This window comes from Syngnathus typhle, linkage group LG4, assembly GCF_033458585.1.
Source record: "Syngnathus typhle isolate RoL2023-S1 ecotype Sweden linkage group LG4, RoL_Styp_1.0, whole genome shotgun sequence".
Classification (NCBI taxonomy): Eukaryota; Metazoa; Chordata; class Actinopteri; order Syngnathiformes; family Syngnathidae; genus Syngnathus; species Syngnathus typhle.
The window spans coordinates 14,270,597-14,285,437 of record NC_083741.1 but is presented as its reverse complement, the minus strand read 5'-3'; the positions used below and the strand labels follow the sequence as shown (position 1 = coordinate 14,285,437).

Genomic DNA, 14,841 nt, shown 5'->3' with positions numbered 1-14,841 from the left:
AATAGTGAAATAGCACTAGTGAAAATAATGTTAGCGATTAATCAACTTTGACTCGACTTTCATAACATTTTAGTCGACCAGAAAAAATCTTGACTCGTTTGACCTTCAGGAGATATATTTGTATATTTTAATGTCTTGGCACTCGTCAAGAGAAAATCCAAATTTTTTTCAAGTCGTATTTATCTTTGCAATCATACAAGACAATTGATAAATCATATTTTTTTAAGTCATTAATATAAACCTCCAACTATCCGTCAAGCTTGTTTTGGCATAACATGTCCAACGATGCAACCTTATGATTATGGATAGTACTCTGTCATTGTCAAATGGTTCTGACTGTAAGTAACATTCACATGCACTTCAGGTGAAATGAAAGGAAGCATTGTATCATGGATTATGTGTTTGCTTTCCGTGACTCGCTCACAATACACTCCATTAACTGCACAAGTTTTTCCTGCATGGTTACTGATAATGCAAGCAACACAATTAAGAGGTGGGGACTACAGCGATAAAAAGAGCATTAAGCGAAACAAGTTGCTCTTGTTTGTAAAGAGTCCGAGAAACTCAAATACATTCCAGGCTGAAGAGGGTGAGAGAGCCAGTGTAGTTTTGGACTCAACATTCCTTTTAGAACACCTGAGAGTTGGGGGTAAGGTAGTGAAAGAGAACGAGAGCAAATCTCTGTCGACAAGTTGTGTGTCGCGCTTTGCTCCGCCCAGGGAATGTGTTACCTAATGGGCCACAAAACTGCCTGGAGACCACAGCTCTCTTATCACTGATATTCGATGACCTTGTCCAAAAACAAAAGAACCCATCACCAAGAATCAGAGCTTTGCTTTAAAAAAAATTTGAAAGAAAAAAAAACTTGGCTTGAAAGCTTTGCTTTTTGTTTTTGACAGAAGAAAAGAATGGGTAATATTATCTTGTTCACAGTTACAAGAATCCTACTTTCGGAGGCTATGGGTGTCAAGTTTCTAATATGTATATAAAGTTTCACTGCACAATGGATCTTTTGTCTGGAGCAAACTGAACGCCCTCCTCCTCCTCCTCATCCTCCCTTCTCGTAAAAAAAAATGCATTCATGTGATCGCAAGGACTCAGGTTTCCTCTATCTTTGTGTGCCATGTCGTCACTCGCCCCTGCAAGTCAAAATGTGCATCCAGGGCTGCTTCCAGCCACGGATTAGGGTGACTCCAGCCAGCAACGAACTCCCCGACAAAATCGCAGCATGACAGGTAACCAAAGTTGCGATGGGGGACAGAGGAGGCAGACGATAATTACAGAGCTTTTTGTTTTCGGCGCACTCTCCGCTGGCTACTTAAGTGCCTGATCTGAAATGTGTGCCTTGTAATTACAGTAGTGGGCCCCATTAGGGTAAAGGTCTTGGTGGGGATTATTCTTCTCCTCGTCTTTCGTGTGTGAGCAAGTGTGAGACCAAGGCGCCGGCTCCCACGTCATGCATAAACCACAGCACTGGCCGAGTAGGAGGAGGAGCAGCAGGAATAAACCCACTCGACCCTGCGGGTCCCGTGTGCACATTCAGCCCACGGCCGGCGAGACGACAGCACAGTGACCGGTACTTAGTGCGTCTGCCTTTCCCCTTCTCTCCAAGCCATGCCACATAATACCTCCATTGCTCATGCTGACGCTGAGAGATTTGTGTTGATTATGACAGGGCTGTCACAGTGACGAGCGTGCGGCGCGGCATGTGTCATGTCAAGTTGACACAAACTTGGGTGCCTGTGGCGCTAGGTAGAAACCGGCCCAAACACTACCAGGAACTTGTCTGCGGTGAGATGGAAGAATTCCAAGAGATTTGCCGATGGGGACCTGGAGATAAACCTTGGCATATGGATGTATCATTGTGCCAGCAGACAGATAGATAGCTTGAAACTGAGCGTGAGGGACAATAAAAAGGCAGAACTGGTCACATGACCTGGAAACGTGACCTATTTTGGATCAGTGGCAAGCGGTCCACTTCCAACTTTCCAACATCTAAGCACTAAAACAGAGATCTAGCAGTCAACGTTAGATAGATCCTTCCTCTTTAAGCTGCTAGCCCTCTTAATAGATTCTTAAGCACTGGCTTTAGTGCATGTTAAACCAGGATTACCCAATCAATTATGGTCAGTGCAAACAAGGATTACTTAAAACAGTACATTTCTCTTGTTGAGCAGCTAAAAGCAGAGTAAATGGAAGCAGTACTGTTGCTGTTGATGCAAAGAGCAGTCATGATGAGGTCACCATGACCCCAGACATGGGCATCATGGCTCGGAGGTAAATCTTCATTTAGTTGAGTTTCTTTTTGTCTTCTTGTTTCACTTTTGAGACGAATATGAGTATTTCAGCTTTTATAGACCTGCAGTAGAACAAAAGGGATCAACCCTCACACTCAAATCCCTGCCCTCTCTCTGAACTCACCCTTTGTTGACATTTTAATCACAATCACAATACCCTGCAAGTAAGGCCATCTATACAGTTATATATGCTGTGCATAAACTTGCCAAACCAGATGCCCTACACTCGTGTATCTTTGTTTGTACACGTTTTTACCCTCCCAACCAGTGAACCTCTACACACCTCTTAGATACAGAAAATAAACACACTTTTAAGGTGGCTTTTTATGACTCCAGATTCCATATGATTGGCTGCTCTACCGCCTGTTATTGTCTTGGAGTCATGAGGCAACAGAAATGTTTCGTTAGAGCTGTCTAATGGCTTTGGACGATTTTACGCTTTATCTTAAATTTCAGCACCATTCCTCTTCAGATGGGCAATGTCTGAAGCCTCTCTCCTAGTCCAACGCACACACAAACACATTGGCTGCTCTGTTATTCCGTTTTCCCAGTGTTGTTGCTCAATGGTGAGTGCCTGGTGACTAACTGCACCCCGAAAGTCATCAGGAAAAAAAAGTCAGCTGCCGTTGAAAAGCAGTAGTTACCCGAGCAGGTAGTTGGGAAGAACCTAGATTTTCCCCTGACCAACGCACCTACAGGAGGGGTTGATAGAATCATTTGACCTAAAAGAAGGCCTTGCTCACAATGATAGGTGCTTGGCTTGAGGTCAATGTTCTGGTTAATTCTTCTTCAATATGACTTATGGAGATTGCTTTTTTATGGACGGTCAGTTTTGCTAGAACTAAAATGTCCCTTCCTAAAACGAAAACCCCCCGATAATTCTTTAGTCATCTCTTGCTTGGACAATTATCTTATGCTAACATATTATGATTCAGCATGTCTCACCCAATCACTTATTGATTCATTCACTGCTTAAAAGGCGTGTCTCATTAGTTTAGGTCATACATAACTTTAGGACATTTAACAGTAGAGGAGACGGCAAGACGTCATTCAAGATGCTCAGCCATCGTCTGCTTCTGAAACAAATCAAATTATTTCACTTTAATAGCATAATGACAACAACGCAATCTTTGATTGGAGCAAACTGTTGAATGACGCATTTTATGTCATGTGCCAAATTATTAAGGGCAAGCACAACATGCCTATTCTTAAAAAAAAAAAAGTCTGGATTTTGAGAAAAACAATAAGACGCCACAGATAGCAAACCTTAATTAGGTCAAGCTGCTTGCTGTAACCCGATCCATTGCATTAATGACAACACAGCCCCTGTGAAAAGCATCATTGTTCTCAGGATAATTGTCCTTTTAGTTAACGTGGACCAGGAAGGGCGCTCCTTGTTAGGGGAGCTGGCTGAGACCAAGGACAGCCAGAGGCAGTGAAGGGACCGGGAATGAAACTGGCCCGGTGCCCACTGTGACAAGGCCACTTGTGCCCTCTGATGAAATCCCCTCGGTGTGCAGCGGAATTAGCTGTCCCTCGGGTGTGGCACCAGAGGGGTTGTCATTAATTAATTATGTTCCATGAATCTTAAAGAATGAGAAGCAATCAATAAAATACAACAGATGTATGCAAATAGCATGCAGATTGAACTGCTTAATGACATGACATGTTGTCAGGAGGGAGCTTCAAGAGCGAAAGAAAACAAGTTAAGCCGGAGAAAGAAAATGTTGCATTAGCAAACGGCCTTTCTGCACAGTGAACCTTTAATTTCCAGTTTTTGTTGCCTTGGTATATAGTGTTAGGTTGTGCCCACACAAAGATGGGTATTTTTAAAAACATGTAATATTCTTTTCCTTTTAGCCCTTGGTCAATAATCAGACTCCTTTTAGATCGACCCACTTTTTGGAAAGGCTTACTAAAAACAGTTGTTAGCATTTGCGTGTAGTTCTTTCATGTATGTGTGTGTCCTTTGGAAAGCTATATTTAAACTTTTGTTAACGTTGCTAATGGCCAGAAAAATGCTCACTTTTTCTTCGACTGCCATTGTCAATCTTTCTGTTGCCCTTTCCACAAATAATTCTGGTTGGCTAAAAAGACCGTCGTGCGACAACTATGTCATTGGCGTTGGAGCAACGTCATCACCGGTGGTGTCGTGGTACATATGGCTAACCATGGGCACAACCAGTGTGGGACGGATTTTGGTTTTGTGACTGTAGGCGTGAATATGACCGCTTGTCAGTTTGTGTGCCGCTGTGATTGACTCGCGAGCAATCCGTCTTTCACTTCTCGGACGATGTGACTCTGAACCGAATATGTTGTACAAAAACGGTTGAAAGTGTTTGACAGCCTGGCCATGTTTTTTCATTACCTCATTGGTGGTGACAGATTAGTTAATGTTATGCTGAATGGTTAAAATCTAAATACGTATACTTTAAATTGTCTCACCCCACTTTACCTCTCTGAGCTGCTGCATTCCCCAATACCTGCCTGGTGCTTGAGATTGTTTAACTTGTTTGGCTTACATTTGATTTTGTTTCATGTTATGTATTGTTTTCTTTTGTTGCATGTTAATGTCTAGTCTTACATGTTTGGTTTTCTTTGCCAGCTGTTCTTGTCAGTCCTGTTACTTGTGTCTACCAATCAGGTCTCTCGTACCACTCTTGTCTTGTCCAGGTGTGACTCATGTTTTGTCACTTTGCTTATATTTAGTTGCCTGTTTTCTTTCAGTCTGTGTCTGTTCATTGTTGTTACTGTCAATTCTCATGTAACTCTAGTTTCATTGGTCGTGAATGTTTTTGTTTCGTAGGAATCATTTGATACTTTTTAACCTTGTCTGTCCGTTTTTGTTATTAAGTACTTTGAAAACTACTCTAGCTGCCCTAGATTTGAGTTGCCTCCACACTTGCTTACCGCATCTGTGACACAAACTATTAGAGAACCGCTTCACTGTCCGAGTGCACCTTAAAACCAATTGTAATTCTTTGGCGTCGAGCCCTTATTTCAATGTGGTATTTGTTGTTTTGAAATGATGTCATGTTAAATTATTTTATGTTAAATTTATTTTTAATATAAAACACTACCTCAACTGTGGTTGTTTTTAAAGTGCCCTGCAAAGAAAACTGAGTAGAGGTTTGATCAACTAGATTCTATATTTCCGTTATCATTTCTGTATCTTGCTGGCCAGGGAGCAGAGACTGCCAGACAGGAAATGGTTGAGACATTGGGGTTGTTTTAACCATAAATCAAGCAAGGTGTGGGTTTAAAAAAAAAAAAAGATTAACGGTGGTGCTACTGTTAGACGGCCTGTTTGGGTTGTAAGGGAAAGAAAGAGAGGTTAGTTCACCTGCTTGAAACTGTGCACTCACGTCTTCATAGTACCCAGCCAGCTGGAGTTGCGAGAAACTTTATACCTGTCTTTTAAGCAGGGAAGGGAGGACAGCCAAGAATTAACTGCTGTCTCATCTTGGCAGCCGCCAACAATGCTGTCTGTCTTCCATTCATGGTAAGCATGCAAGGTAAGCAATGGTAGCGACAATCTCTTAAGGAAAGGAGGATCGTGGTTTCAAGAATTGTGAGTCCGACAGCAGATGAAACCTATTGGTTGATTGTTCATCCATCCATTTTCTGTACCGCTTAGTCCCCACGGGGGTCGCGGGCGCGCTGGAGCCTATCCCAGCCGTCATCGGGCAGTAGGCGGGGGACACCCTGAACCGGTTGCCAGCCAATATTGTCATTCTTTTTTGATCAGCACAGACTGATCATATATTCCTACTCTTCAAATAACTTTCCATCCACTCCCTTGTCTTTGATTGGCCATACAGTGTCAGGGCTTGATTACAGCGGCCAGTTTCCCCATCAGGACAGTGACAGTGAAATCCAAGACACACACACTTCAGAAGGCCAGGACAGTCTAAGGAGAGGCCAGGGAACAGGTGGTGACCCTCCTCAGTCTGGGAGTATATTATTGACGAGGGCCCAGCGCCCAGATTGATTACTTTATTGTATTGCCATGAACCTCAGTGGCCAGGAACCTCTGGTTGACCCTGGCAAGACTGAGCATCACACTGACCCTCACCTTAGGTAAAGAGTTATGTGGCTTTGGCCTGCTCTCTAATAGGGGAGGTCCTGACCTGCTCAGCCAGTGGCCCGAGTACAGAACAGAAATGAGCCCATGGTGTCAGCTAAGGTAATTTAGAGGCTAGGGGTATGCCATGGTCCCATGGGGGAGCATTTTGGACTGTGTCTTCACTTCAGACCTTCTTTAAATTCACTGGTATTCAGTGTGTCAGCCAGCTAGACCGACAGAGAAATGCTAATTAATCTTCTCCAAATTACAGAAAAGAAGCCAGGGATCAATATATTTTGATCACATATCCTCACTTTTAGGTAACCCACTGAATATCAGATTCATAGCATTTAGAGTAACAGTTGTTGTGCAACGTTGCAGTGATTTACTGGCAGTATAACAAAAAAAGTGTGGTGCGGGTGACCATGTTGCATTTAAAACCATGCAGAATGATGTTATTCTGTACCCAAAGCCACACTGACTCATCTTGAGGTCTATAAACACAGGACAAGACACCAGACATCTCATGGGCCTCCATCAGACTAAAGGCTGTTTCCACTACCATGCATTCCCTCTTCTACCTAACTGACAGAATATCTGCCAGATGTCTTTTCTCTTTGCTCTACATATCTGTCGTTGTCAGCTGCAGCCTCTCATCACACCACCCCCCAAAAAAAGAACAACTGCCGAGCACTCACCAGCTTTGGTAAACAGTTTAATTGAAGAAGTGTCCCCAACTCACTTTCTTAGCTCATTGGTTTTGTTTAATGTGTTCATTTCTTCAGTGAATCTTTCCTGGCCTCACCTTTAATAGAAAAGGATGGCTGAATATTTTGTTTTTATCCAAACAACTGTTTATCAACTGTTTATGTTTATCAAATATTTTAGGAATGTTTCTTCTAAGGCATGCAGACTTACTATCCATCACATAATTCAGCATGTTTCCTTTCTGATAAAAATGAAGTATGACAATGGGAGAGGAACCAAATATTTTATGCTAGAAATGGATCTACATTGCGCACATACCGAGCTTAATGTATGTGGCTTTACTAATTACTATGTACGATCAAAATGGTTTTAGATACCTGCCCAAAGAAGGTACGTATAGTGCAAGACTGAACCCATGCAAGTACAGGTGTTCTGACTAATTACTGAAAATCATATGGTGATAGGTGGAAAAACAGATGTTCACCCAAATAGCCCCTTCCCTGCACAATTGCAAAACAAACACATGACATACCCTTTTTGTCATTGTTCACATTCATTCCTAAGAAAAGCATTTAACAAACACATGTTCACTTCTACACTATACTTCATTTTTGATACTTCTGCAAAAAACAAAAAAGGCACCAATTGTTGCCAAAGGCACCTCTCACTCTGTACCAATTAACACTCAGCCTCCATTACATTGATTGGCTATTGTGTAGTATTGGCTCGGTGGGTCGTGAACATATTGATCACAGAGACCCATCATCTGAACCATGAGAAATTGTTGAGGTACTCATTTCTTACGCCCGCCGGCGGATTAATATGCCAGTGGACGTGAAGCTGCTTTGCCACAATAGCAATAATATTGTTAAAGACTCTACAAAATGAATTAAAAGATTTATTTAAAGACAATGTACACATCATATTATATATCTTTGGAAGATAACTGCTGAAATCATGCAAGAAAATGAGAACTATGCAGTACTAGAGTGTGGCAGTAAGAGAATTAAAATCAATTAATTAATTTATTTATCTATCTATCCGTCTGTGGGTGGCTAAAATAGCTTATGCAGAAGAGGCATTTGATAGCAGGAACAAAGGCTTGATTTTTCTGATCTAATCAAAACGCACCACACCCAAACTCTATTGTTTGGGGGGCTTCTGTATACGAGCATTGTTTTCCCGCCTACATTTAACCCCATCCGCCCATTTGCACACGTTTACCCTCCCCAACACACGCCTTGGTAGCCAGTCAAAGGGCAAACCGCTGCCCTAGGTCCTAAAGGTGCACCTGGCATCTAGAGGTCCACTCCAATTACATCCTGCCAATTACGGATTATGAACCAATTAGTCATCGTCTCATTTTACACCACGAGGGCTCCCCCTTGTTACAACTCAAATAGGGGGACATCTGTTAGAGACGCGTCACTTTTGTATCTGAGACAATGTGAAGAAGGTGTCAAGGAAGCTCCTCTCAATGAACCTAAAAGAAGCTTTTTTGATGTTTTCTCTCTTTGCCTTTTTTCCCCCAAGAGTGACATGTTGGCTGAACTGTAAATACCTCATACAGAACAAGTGTCTGGAGGCAGTTGCTTTAGCAGACTTCAACATGCACATACATTATATCAAACATACAGGGGATAATTTAACTTGTCAACTTGTAATTTGTAATGGCACTCAACTTGAACTTTCAGGGCGTGCCACTTGGGCCCGCTCAAGTTTGTATCTTTTTGTAAACATGCATTTGTTTGTTCATTTTTTTTTTTTTTTTTCCTAGTCTCCAAATCGTGCAGAGGTGAGCATAAATGTTCATTAGCAAGTTTTGTCTTGTCACCTCAAACAATAAGAATGCATTGCCGAAATGTCTGACTGGAAAATGAAGTGACTCAGATTCAAGTGTTTAATAAATGAATGAATGAATGAATGAATGAATGAATGAATGAATGAATGAATGAATGAATGAATGAATGAATGAATGAATGAATGAATTCAGCATAATACCTTGTGCTATAAGTAACTGCCGGTGTGATCCAAGGGCCACTTGCTAGTGCTGAAAAGTTTATTTCCTATGACAATTCCATTTTGGTTTGTTTTTTAGTCGGGATATTTGTAGCAGTGTAAGTAGTGATTATATAGATGTCATTCACCAGTATTTATGTGTGGTCACATGTGTTCTAAGTCTTTCAAATGCTTAATGTGGTTGCCCTTGTCATCTGGGGCTAAATTATAATGTTATATAGTGCAGCGCTTGTGAGTGAGTGAGAGAATCAACAAAGTAGACAATATCAGGTCATCCTCCTTTTAGAATCTGCATATTTTATTGACCTCTGGCAAAGATCATTTCAATATAATTTATCCAGAACATGGAGCCATTTTTATGACCTTGACACATGCGTTCCCTCCCCAACGGGCCTGAATCAATTGATATTATGTGTCATAAAAGTAATCCTGCGGTCCTCTTCACGTGGTTTCTTTTTCCCCTGCAAGTTGCATCTGTCATTGGCTTGATCCTGCAACTCATTATCAGCACTCTAATTTACAGTTGGGTTGAGCCGAGGCAGGGCTGCTTGAATTGTCCCGACATCATCATCATCATCATCATCATCTAACCAAATCGGCCGGAAAATATTTGCTCATGCTTTGCGTTATGTTTTTTGAGAACTCTCTCCATCTTTTCAAACTTTAACTGGTTTTTAAGACAAAAATATTCAGACAGCTACCAAAGAACGAACCAAAGGTGGTCGAGATGTTTCTGCACCCCCTTTGCAGGTATGAGTGGTTCTCCAAATGTATGGTACAACCAGATGGTCAAACACCGACCAACTTTGAGAGTTATTTTTTTCTTCCTTTTACAAGTCAGTCAGATGTCCTGGACAACAAACTCATCCAAGTGTGGTTTTATGGACATTGCTTAGTGCAATTGGAACAGAAAAGGGTCTTCCCCAAACTGTTGCAACAAAGTTGAAAGTCGGGGTTGAACCCATCGACGTTGAAAGCTTGAAGTCAACTACTAACCACTAATCACGTGGTTTTGACAGCGTCTTCCACTTGGCCAATTTACAGAGGACTTGCACATCTCTTGCCATTACTGAACTTAAGTGCTCTGTGGAGCAGCAACTTTTCCAGGAGCCCAGAAAATGCAAAAATAAGCTGGTTGTTAATGAGAGTCGTGGTTTGTCTTGATTGCTGCGGGTTTTAAAATATTCATACCACTGGTACCGTGAAACTGGTGGCAAGGAACGAGGGCAGAGACACAAAATCTTCCTTGACAAAATGTAAGTCTAATAGTATGCAGGCAACAACTGTGTGATAACAGAAACTTTTTATACGTATCACAAAACTGACCAACCAACATGTCAAGACTTTGGTCACTTTATAAGCGCTTGGTGAGATATTTTACCATAAATGTGACTGGTCGTATGTGACCGGCTGGTTCGTTGAATAGAAAAACAAACTAATCCGTCCAAATGTGTCTCTACGTGAAACTGATCCAAAGCGCAATCGATGATCCATCCATCCATCCATCCATCCATCCATCCATCCATCCATCCATCCATCCATCCATCCATCCATCCATCAATCGATCTTCTTCCGCTTATCCGGGGTCGGGTCGCAGGGGCAGCAGCTTTAGGAGGGACTCCCAGACTTCACTCTCCCCAGCCACTTCATCCAGCTGGATTAAAATCACATGGGGATAGGTTAAATGCAGAAGACAAATTTCACCACACCCAGATGTGTGTGTGACGAACATTGGGACTTTAACTTTTAACTTGAACTCATACCAGGGGATCCCAAGACGTTCCCAAACCAGCTGAGAGACAAAGCCTCTCCAGCGCATCCTGGGTTCTCCACGGGGTCTCCTAGCGGTGGGACATGCCCGGAACACCTCCCCAGGGAGGCGTAAAAGAGGCATCCTTATGAGATGCCCGAGCCACCTCATCTGTCTCCTCTTACCGACATTGATGATGTCATTGATTAATCAACTTCAACTTGACTTCAATCACATTTTATTTTACGGCATAATATATTTATTCATTCATCAACTGAAGAATTAAGATTCAATGTATGTAGGTCAGCCCCAAATGGAATAAGTGGCATGTTTCAGTCGTGTTTATGTTGTGTATAGTTGGCTGCAGAGGCGCCACAGCGAGATGTGACACTTAATATAGAGAGTGCTGTATAGATATTACTTACACATGCACTGAAGTCTTTGCAAACACTTGGCCGGCCACTTAAGATATGTTCCTGTCCTCTGAGGAATGTGTTGGCTCTCTTGGCAAAGTTTGACCCTCAGACCCTGAACTCACATGACTGAAATTCCACACACATACATATATTATGCTGAAACAATACACGCATTCAATGACTTTTATCTCCCCCGCCCGTACTTGGAATTAGAATCCACACCACTTTGAAATTCAGCTCACAGAAAAGAAAGCCAAAAGTATATGGCCGCAAACACGGGGTCAAGTCTTCCTGGAGGATGTGAAAGTCTAGCCTGGAAGATGCGCGCTGTTGGGGGGCTTGCTAAAGCGATCCCCCGGCCAAGTCGAATTGTGCCGAGCCATGCGCTCAGCGGGCTGCCCAGCTGGGGCCCAGATGTGGCAGATGTGTCACGCCGAGTCTGAGATGCAGCAGCAGATAAGAGCTCTGGTCGGGTCCGGGCCTCGGTTTTCGGGTCTGTTCCGCAGCGGTTCTAGCTATATGTCGCGGTTGTTGCTATCTGAACTTTGACAGCCCCTGTCATGCTTAATGCCTCACTTCCCAAATACAGCTCGGTCATCCTGATTTATATCTACCAGGTGCTTGAGTGTGCATGCAGCACTGGGATGACAGGAGGCATGTGGCCGTTTCATTAAGGCAAATGAACAAGGGCAGCAGTGTGTGCATGTGTCTGTGCAGATGAGGGATTGAGGGGGCTGCTCTTTCTCAAATATACTTTCACACCACCGAGGCTGCCACATCATTCAGAGTGGCGAGGGGGCATTAAGAATTTATTAACACACTTTTAAAATATCACATTAGTTTATGCTTTCAGTTGTTTCATTCCTATCATTCTGTTCCCTTGATAAAATACTGCTTTAGTTCTTCTGAGAATTTGCATTTTGACATTTGTGTGTTTTGCTCAACTGTCCAGCTGCTTTCACTCTGACCTTTTTGCCATTTGTCACAGTTCAGGGTTGTGTGCCACCAGGACCTTTCTCTTTCTCTCTCTGCCACACACAGACACACACCCACACAAAAATTGTCCCCCCCTGCATAGCTTAAATCGGAGGGGGCTTTATTGTTCTCGGTTCACATTTAGAACTGTCTTAGACGGTTTCAGTTGTAGTCGTGTGGCAGTGTTTCCCCGGAGGTCTCCGACGAGGAGTAGAACTTAAATTTAGTGCGCATGAACACTTAAAATGACTAACGGGCAAACGGGCTTGTTGTCTTTAAGTCCCATTTATCTGCCTTTTCATTTGAAGACAAAATAGTAGTTTTGTTCACTCAAGGGTTTTAAGATCATTGTTGACGGATGTCGTTTCCTCTTCGTCATACAGTGATATGCAGATATCGTTCGGCAGTACCCCTCTGCGCTGTCTTTTGTAGATTTTCTGTAAAGGTTTCCTCTCGCAGTTATCACTGCACTACCAAGGAGGAACATCAGTTTGCATGTTTAACTATCTAGCTATTTAACTTTTTGTTAGAGTTGCTCACAATGGTTCATAATTTGCCACTGTAAAGATTTTCTGTCTCACCAGCATGTAAAATGCATGCAAATTTACCGCCTTGAAGCAGTTGGTAATGGAGTATTACATACCGTAAATGCTAAGTGTATTTTTCTTGAGCAGGAATGAGTGCATTCGGCATTTGATGAATGTAATACTGCTAATTACAGGCTTCACGGTGTTCAAGTGGCAAGTACTAACTGGAGATGTATCTCGCTATGGTATGAAAATAACCATGCATTCAACATCATGTCCATTAAACTCTCAATAATGATGAGAGCTCTTGCGAAAAAGGAAATAATTGAGTACCGGCCTTGCCTTTTTTCTCCTGCGGTGAACATATTTGACCATTTTCTTTGTCATTAATGACTTTAGCAAATGTCACAGAGAGAGCAAAGGTTTTGACTGTGCAAGATCATCAAAACGGCCCTCTAATTATTTGTCCAGGATATCCTACTCTAGAATTAGAGACCAGCTCACCAATGGCTTTCATGCATTTTTTCCCCCTAAAAAGAATTAATTTCCACTGAATGGTTTCACGAGGACACCCTGTAATCCTTGGTGCATACTGTGTGTGTTTGACATTTGTGTACGAGTCTTCTCCACCTCTCAGTATCGGTGCGTAGCGAAAAAGATAGTAATTGAGCCTTTTCCACACTTAAACACTGTGCAACTTTCCGCATCTCTGCTCTCACCCTCGGCCTCGACAGCTTCCAACCACATTAGACTGCATTTTTTGCTCATTTGGTCTTCACATGCCTCCTAAATGGGATCATTACACCACTGAAGGTGAAGAGCGAACCAATAGCTCACGCTGTTGACATGGCCCCCCATGTGTTCTTTTGCAACTTGCCTTCACGCCAGCGTACAGTAGATACTTTTAATCAATGCATTGTCGCCTTGTGGAACGGCAAGTTCCCGTGACATGTGCCCTGCAACTGGCTAGTGACCAGTTCGGCGTGTAGCCCGATGTCAGCTGCGATAGGCTCCAGCACCCTCTGCGACCCTGAACAGGATAAGCCGTGTTGAGAATGGATGTACGGTGTCCCCTTAAGAATTCTTTGTTTGTCTTATTCAAAGTGCGAGTGAACACAATGTTTTACCAGGTGCAAGCCCGGGTCATTACCAAGGTATTTGTTTTCCAGGTTACACAAAGAGGTGTAGGATTATAGACATGTTATCCGTGCCCCCTTTCTGCCTCTCAGGGCATGATCTCTGTGCAGGACCTTAGCCAGGGTATCTTGCTTGGACACCTTTAGTCAAGACGGTTGTTGTGTGTATGCGGTAGTCCATAAAACAGTTCAGAATCGGACCATGGACTATGTTAATTTAGAGAATGAACTTGTCAAAGACATATAAAAAATATTCTATTATATATAGATGTGATAGGCTTGTCGTAGATTAATAAATATTTTTAATAACAGCAGTGTTATTTGTGTCTGTCTGCACTAGGCTGAACCATTTTCATTTAGACCTTTGAGATCCGTAGGCTACAGTACGTGAAAATCATTTGATTGTTTTTTCCACAACCCTTGCGATGATGAGCGGTTCAGAGAATGGATGAATTTGTTGATATCTTGCAGATTTACCTAAACTCCACTAATAGTCATAAGTAAACCATTTTATTATTGGTCTCCTAATCAAAATATTATGGTTTAATATTTCAAGGGTATTGATCATTTTAACAACTGCGTTTGTGGTTTCCGTAACTACCATGACACTTAAAGGTGTGTGCATGTTTGAGCATGTGGACCCACTCCTCTTTTTCTGTTGCACTCGACACATTTGTGCATTTGCAATTTCATACTTCATATTTTTACTCACGCCTTGGTGATGTTTTTCAGCGCATGCTGATGTGTGCTTCGTTGACCTTGGGTTCACCCTCACTGCCACCGTCATGCCGTTTCTGTGGTGAAAATGAAACTGAGTGAGTGCAAACAGAAGCTTTTAAAGCTTTTAGCATATTTCCTCTCATGAGAGAATGTTTGCTTCCAGCAGATATAAATAGGGGCAGATTTTATAATTAGGAGAAATGAAAGACCAGGGGCTCACACACTAT

General features: G+C 42.4%; 1 protein-coding gene across 5 annotated transcripts in view; it reads left to right on the top strand.

Moving 5' to 3' along the window:
* Positions 1–14,841, top strand: part of zfhx3b (zinc finger homeobox 3b) — a 129,337-nt gene that overhangs the window by 24,478 nt on the left and 90,018 nt on the right. The window contains exon 2 of one of the 5 annotated variants that reach the window (XM_061275658.1): positions 14,627–14,709. The exons of 3 other annotated variants lie outside the window; for them this stretch is intronic. The gene's annotated coding sequence lies outside the window, so the exon portion shown is untranslated. Of the gene's footprint in view, positions 1–1,135; positions 1,236–14,626; positions 14,710–14,841 lie in introns of those variants that run through there. One more of the 5 variants, XM_061275659.1, reaches the window with a different exon arrangement.